The following is a 7,706-nucleotide window of genomic DNA, read 5'->3' on the forward strand; positions in this document are numbered from 1 at the left end:
GAGAACATTCCCTTTACCCCTACTCTCTGTTTCCTGCTTCCCAACCAATTACCAAGCCACGTTGCAAGGTTACCTCCAGATCCACACTTCCATTTTCACTAATAATCTTTTGTGCGGAACCTTATCAAATGCCTTCTGAAAGTCCATATAAATGACATCCATAGACATTCTCCTATTAGTGACCTCCTCAAAAAATTCAACTAGATTAGTCGGACACGACCTACCCTTTACAAATCCATGCTAACTCTCTTTGACACAAACCCTTGCTGACTCTCTTCTCTCCATGAGAACCTCCCTTCTCATTTTGAATAGTGCATGGGATCTTTAACATCCAATAGCAACAACAACAACTTGGATTTATATAGCACCCTCCACGCCGGACGGCATCTCAGAGAGCTTCACAGTAACGGATCCCGGGGTCGAGCCAGGGGGAGGAAGGTGACCAAAGGCATGGTTGAAAAGAAAGGTCTTCAGCTGAGACCTGAAAATAGGAAAAGACAGAGCGAGGCGAAGAGAGTGAGGAAGGGAGTTCCAGAGCCTCGGGGTGTAGTGGCTGAAGGCACGGCCACCGATGGTGGAGCGGAGGACTCGGGGGATGAGGAGGAGGCCAGACCCGGTGGAGCGAAGGCTGAACAGGCAGATGTTTCCATGGTTTAACATCATTGACAATGCTGTGCTCACCTAGCAACACATTGGATGGTCAGTCTAGACTGTGAGTTTAAAGACCTGACGTGGGCCTTGAACCCACAACCTTCTAACTCAGAGGCAAGAGGCAGGCTGACTAGCTGTAATCAGCATCCCACTGCAGTGCAGGCTTGTTATAATTCACTTCACTGGAGCGCAAATTGACTCATAAAACCATTGCAATGTGGATCCTATTCACTGGCCTTTTTAATAGCAGCTTCATACTGATTAAAAACCTTAAGTGAATGATGAATACTAAACCCAAATAATTTTACTCTCCACCACAGGCAACATCCCTTATTTGATATTACAATATGCATTACATTGTGTTCTACATTAAAATTCATCAGTTACTTCTATTCGTTTATAGAAAGGGAAAGAAGTAACCAATGTCTGATATCTCATATATCTGTTCAATTGGTCCAGAGGTACCTGAATGCTATTGATCCTCCTTATTTTATTCACCTGCCCATATTTTGTTTTGGTTAGCCAGGTGTCTGACACACATGGAAATCTATCGCTATGTTTAGGATTATGTAGACCAAATGAAAAGTTCCACATATATGTGGAAATTTTCCCTTTGTCTGGAGTGGTGTGCACATGCTTGGAGGGATGACTCTGATTACTTTAATCCCAGAAAGTATTTGGTACAGGTTGACAAGAGCCAAGATTTGGTGCTCTCAGAACGTGCATTGGGGACCGCTAGAGTTTAACCAGCTAAAACCTCGTAGCTTGCCATTGTGAACACTGTCTGGCCAGCTTCCCCTATCTGTCCAGCTAGGGCCAGTGCCCATATTTTGCTAGATGAGATAGTAAACATTCTAAATGACTATTTATTGGAGGTTTATTTTTATCATGGAGTACACTAAAAGCATGACATCTAGCATCCAACATGCTAACATTCCAAGATAATAACCCCAGGACATAAGTAAGACATAAAGGGTTTAACATGTAATCCGTTCTCTTTGCAAGATCTTGATTGCTTCCTCAAATCCTGTAGGACCTGAGCTTTGTGTCATAATAAAAATAATCCTTTTATTTGATATCGAGTCTTATCACGTCTTCGAGATGTCTCGAAACACTTCACAGAATATACTGTAAAGTGAATTGACTGTATATTTTTTGGGCGAAATGTAGCAGCCAATTGCGCACAGCAGTATCCCACAAATAGTCGTTGATTGAGAGACCAATGTTTTTTAAGGAATTATTACCTCTGAAAAGCAATCCACTAATTGACTAACAACTGGGTTCCTACTTACTGCTGGGTAAACAGAGGCATGTTGCGTAAGGAAACTTGCTCAATGTTTCGTCCTGCTGGGAATCGAACCCAGATTTCTCGCTTACGAAGTGAATGCTCTAACCACTAAGCTACAGGACTCCCCTGCAAGTCATTTGCAAATGTAACTATCTTGCATTGAGGCTGCTAATTCTGGTTAGCATTAAGGGGTTGAAAATGAATAAATACCTTAGGACGGGTGAATTATACCCCAGGGGACTTAGAGAGACAAGGGAGAGATTTGTGAACCACTGAGGGATACTTTGAGGGAGTCAGTCAACACTGGTGACCCTTACTAATGGCGATCGACCAATCTCAGTTCATAAAGGAACCTGTCATTTGGTACTTTGTCAGAGGCCTTTTGGACATTCAAATAAACTACATAATTAGGCTTTCCACAGTTAAATTGAGATTGGTAAATCTCACAGTTAAATTGAGAACCAGTGAAGATTTCACAAAGAGAACAGTTTTGATGTGAACCCCTTTATGTAATGTATTACAAACAAGTGAAAACGATTGAGCTATTATGAATAACAATACCTGTGTTTATGGTTTATATAGGATTTTGCCCATGAGAAAAATACCTTGAAAGGAAGTGTATTGGCTCAGGTCACCACATGGTACTTAAATCCACTTTTGGGAACATATGAACAGAAGTATTTGTTTTGTGACAATTAGCCAACTGTGTATTAACTATTTTTATTACATGAAATGCTTGATCTGTGATTTAACTGAACATTCCATACTTCGTCCACTTGGGATTATCATTTACTACATGATGCTTTACAGAGCACTGATCTAGACTACTAATGCATGTATTTTGTAACGACCAGAACAATCAATATGCCAGTGTTTTGCGTAGGCTGTGCACCTACACTAAATTCCTTGCAGTACTTTTTTATACAAGTTGCTGTATTGTAATCAGAGTATAGGACACTGCTGCATGTTTCTGAAATGTTAGCGATTATTTCCTGGTACTTATCCGGCATACCACAAACCTTAAAAGGGGATCTAACGCCAAAGGGAGGCAGGCGTTAATTATTGGGACTTTTACATGCAGGTCCTATAATACAATATTTCAACTTAAATTAATTTTTTATCAAATTTGCAATGTATTTATTAAGACTTTATATAGCCTGTACAGCATGGAACCGGCCATTCCGCCCAATCCTATCATACAGGTGTTTGTACACCATCCATTCCTCACTCCCTCCCATACCCATCTATTCCCCCTCATGTGAAGGTCTTGATTCCTCATAAATGCATCAAAACTATCTGATTCAACTAGCGTAGCAGGTGGCGGGTTCTATAATTTCACTATTCTCTGTGTGAAGTAGCTCTTATATTCTTTTTTAGATCCCCTAGTCGCTATTTTATACTTGTGAACCCTGTTTATGGATTCCCCAATAAGTGAGAACCTGGGTGCTCTCGCTTGCAAGGGGAGCATGCAAACCACTATGCTACGGGACTCCACATGGGTGAACATTAGGAAAGGTAATTGGACACATTCAGTTTTTTTTAAGAAGTCAGAATTTAAGAAATATCTGTAATTTTGCAGCATCCTAAATTTTAACACAAAATGATCTTGCAGCCTCGAACAAAATTCGGGCCTATTGATATAAATTATCTTAGATGATGCAATTTTGCACCTTATTGGGAATTTTGACCAGTGAAAATAACATTTTTGCCGCTGATTTCAATGACAGTATATATCTGTGCTGTACAAAGTACAAAGCACAAAGTACAAAGTACATATAATTTTCAATATTTATTATTATTTTATTTTAATAATGAAACGGATAATTTCATCAAGCTATTCACACCAGGAAAGTCAAAATTATCTCTGAGATATGTGGCCAGCTACTGAGTATAAGGACAATACCCCCATTCATTGAGTTTTGGACCAATTCAATGGATGAGATAATGAATGACTGATGAATTTTAATCCAAATAAATGTAAAATACGCACATTGGAATATGAAATACAAAATAAGCATAGACAAAGAACAAATTTCCATTATTAAAGGCAGCATCAATAAACATCAATAATACCCTACCATTATTGGTAGGGTATTATTGATGTTTACTGAAAATGTGCACTCAAAATGAAACTGACATCAACAGCACTAATCATGGATTTGCATGCATTTGCAAGGCCAGGTTTTTCTAACCACATATAAATTAATGGTGAGATGACAGTTAGGAGTTTGTTGGTAAATTTGCTCTTGATAGTGACTGTGCACTATTCTCCAATTGTTAGTCGATTCATAGACCTTGGTGATGTTTCCCATTGATGGAATGTTAAGTAAATGATTTGCAAATGTATCACAAAGCAGAAAATAATTCACACTTGTCACCAAAATTGTTAATTTACCCATGGACTGACAGTAATACCAGGACTCGGGCTTTAAGCTATGATAATCAACTCACAAAAATGTATTTCCTAACATAAAATAATGAGAGCAGACATTATGCGGGTTTTCAAAAATCGTCAATAATGTAAATGCAAGGGTATTTGTAAAGTACATTTCATGTTCTAATTTATATTAATTCACATTTATCTACATTAAAATCCACTGACATTGGTTGACAACAGACCTAATGGGTTTGAGCGGTCAATTTTGCTTGCTCTTCATTGTAGACTCTTTGCTCATAAGCATTAAACTCATTTCATGCATTATTTGTCACATGATTTCTCACTACACATGAGGAATTGCAGAGCCTTTTGCTGGGAATTGCATTGTTATTCTCTTTCATTCCTCACATAAACCCTGCTTGAAAAGCACTTCCAAAGAACCATAGAAATGGCAGTCACAGTAAGATGCTATTTTACCCACTTTTTTATGTCACTATTTTGCTCCTCCAAAAAGTCATCTAACCTAATTCCAATTCCCTGCTCTCGCCACATACACTTGAACCATAGAAATACAGAACCAGAAACATTTATGGCAAAGCAGAAAGCCATTCAGCTCATCATATTTGTGCTGGCTCCCTCAAGAGCAATCCTTTCAGTCCCATTTACTCTTTCTCCATACTCCTTTTTGAGGTATTTGTCCAATTACCTCTTGAAGGCGAATATGCATTTTGCTTCAACTGCAGCTCCCGGCAGGGCATTCCATATCCTAACTAATCTGTTCATGAAAAAAATTCTCCTAACCTCCCCATTTGCTTCTTTATTATCTTAAATTGATAATGATGTAATTATTATTGTTGTTATAATATCTTAAATTGATGCCCTCTAGACACTGACTCACGGACCAGTGGAAATAATTTCTCTCTATTGGATCTATTAAAACTCCTCATAATTTTAAATTCCTCCATCAGGTCACACCTCAACCGTCTTTGTTCCAGTGCTCTTCGCCTCGCTCTGTCTTTTCCTATTTTCAGGTCTCAGCTGAAGACCTTTCTTTTCAACCATGCCTTTGGTCAACTTCCTCCCCCTGGCTCGACCCCGGGATCCGTTACTGTGAAGCTCTCTGAGATGCCGTCCGGCGTGGAGGGTGCTATATAAATCCAAGTTGTTGTTGTTGCTATTGGATGTTAAAGATCCCATGCACTATTCAAAATGAGAAGGGAGGTTCTCATGGAGAGAAGAGAGTCAGCAAGGGTTTGTGTCAAAGAGAGTTAGCATGGATTTGTAAAGGGTAGGTCGTGTCCGACTAATCTAGTTGAATTTTTTGAGGAGGTCACTAATAGGAGAATGTCTATGGATGTCATTTATATGGACTTTCAGAAGGCATTTGATAAGGTTCCGCACAAAAGATTATTAGTGAAAATGGAAGTGTGGATCTGGAGGTAACCTTGTAACGTGGCTTGGTAATTGGTTGGGAAGCAGGAAACAGAGAGTAGGGGTAAAGGGAATGTTCTCTGATTGGCGGGACATGACAAGTGTTGTCCTCCAGGGAGCTGTACTGGGACCTCAACTGTTTGCCATATATGTCAATGATTTGGATAAAGAAATAGAAAGCTTTATATCTAAGCTGATAGACAACACTAAGCAAGGAGGCTCAGTAAATTGTATAGATGGGAGAAGGAAGTTACAAAGGGAGTTAGTCAGATTAAGTGAGTGGGCAAAGCTGTGGCAGCTGGTGTTCAATGTAGGAAAGTGCGAAGTCAGCCACTATGGATCAAAAAAAGTTAAAGCAAAATATTTTCCTCATGGGGAGAAACTAAGAACTGTGGAGGAGCAAAGGGATTTGGGTGTCCATATCCACACATCACTAAAAACTTGTTCCCAGGTGCAGAAAGTAATCAAAAAGGCAAATGGAACATTGGCCTATCTCAAAGGGGGAAGAAACGATGCTTCAACTGTATACAGCATTGGTCAGACCACATCTGGAGGACCATTTTCAGTTTTGGGCACCGCACCACAGGAAAGTTATATTGGCCCTGGAGGGGGTGCAGTGCAGGTTCACCAGAATTTTACCAGGCCTTAAAGGGTTAAGTTATGAGGAAAGGCTGCATAAACTTGTATTCCCTTGAGTTCAGATGGTTGAGGGGTGATTTGACTGAGGTGTTTAAGCTAATAAAGGGAATTGATAGGGTAGATACAGAGAAACTATTTCCTCTGGCGGGGAATCCAAAACAAAGGGGCATAGTCTTAAAATTAGAACCAGGTCATTTAAGGGTGAAATCAGGAAGCATTTTTTCACTGAAAGGGTGGTAGAAGTCTGGAACTCTCTCCCGAAAAGGCTGTGGATGCTGGATCCATCCACACCTTTAAGAGTGAGGTTGATAGATTTTTGGTAGGTCAGAGTATCAAGGGATATGGGGAAAAAGTGGGAAATTGGAATTGACAAGATTAGTTGAGGTATAGATCAGCCATGATCTAATTGAATGGCAGAACAGGCTTGAAGGGCTGAATGGCCCACTTCTGTTCCTACATTCATGGGCAGCAATCCCCCAAATAAAATTGATCATTCATTTCTTGGCTGTTTGTGGAACATGTTGTCGTTTGCAAATTGGTTGCTTCGCCTACAAATGCAATCACTTCACTTTACAGTATAAACCGTGAAATGCTTTGTGAGATATCTCGGCAACATGATGAAGCACTCTATCAAATGCAAAGAATATAATTATTAAATGAATAAAAGTCAAAAATACTGTTCTTGCTTTATATAACTCACTCATCGGTGAGTTTTGAATTCTGCAGTAATATTTCCTAAACGCATTCATAAACTTTAATGAACATGCGTAGAATCACATAAAAATGGCAACAATTTGATTTATGGGCACTGTAGCTTCAATAGGCAGTCACCCCCAATTGTAAAGACAAAGACATAATTAAAGGTGGCTGTCGAATCTGCTGTGACTGCAGATACAGTTACTGCATCAAATTAATAATATTCACTTGCAATTTTTATTTGAAGCAGTCTTAAAGTCAGAATAATTTAAAGCAATTTGAGCTTACCTTTTCTTTTGTGATGGTGAAATCTTGGTCTAAACGTCATCCAGGTAACTGCTATTTGTGACCTCATTATCTTTTATTATACTTTCAGTGCACAAAGACTCATGTACATTGATGGTAAATACCATGGCTGAGATTTAATTTAAAAGCTAGGTAATTCAAAGGATGTACGCCTGTCAGAAGTACTTTGGTGTGGAAAGATCTGTATCATTTATAATTTTCACGAATAATCATTTACATTTTCATGAATATTCAATTTGAATATGCCCTCAAACGACTCCTTCTGCTGTGGAGCCACTGATCTAAAATACCACTGTTGTCTTTAATAAAACCCTCATT

General features: G+C 39.1%; 1 non-coding gene across 1 annotated transcript; it reads right to left on the reverse strand.

Moving 5' to 3' along the window:
- Positions 1–1,990: 1,990 nt before the first annotated feature.
- On the reverse strand, positions 1,991–2,062 carry trnat-cgu. The gene has a single exon. It is a non-coding gene; the product is annotated as a tRNA-Thr (tRNA).
- Between the last annotated feature and the right edge of the window lie 5,644 nt (positions 2,063–7,706).

Source organism: Callorhinchus milii, unplaced genomic scaffold, assembly GCF_018977255.1.
Source record: "Callorhinchus milii isolate IMCB2004 unplaced genomic scaffold, IMCB_Cmil_1.0 Scaffold2, whole genome shotgun sequence".
NCBI classification, from domain to species: domain Eukaryota; kingdom Metazoa; phylum Chordata; class Chondrichthyes; order Chimaeriformes; family Callorhinchidae; genus Callorhinchus; species Callorhinchus milii.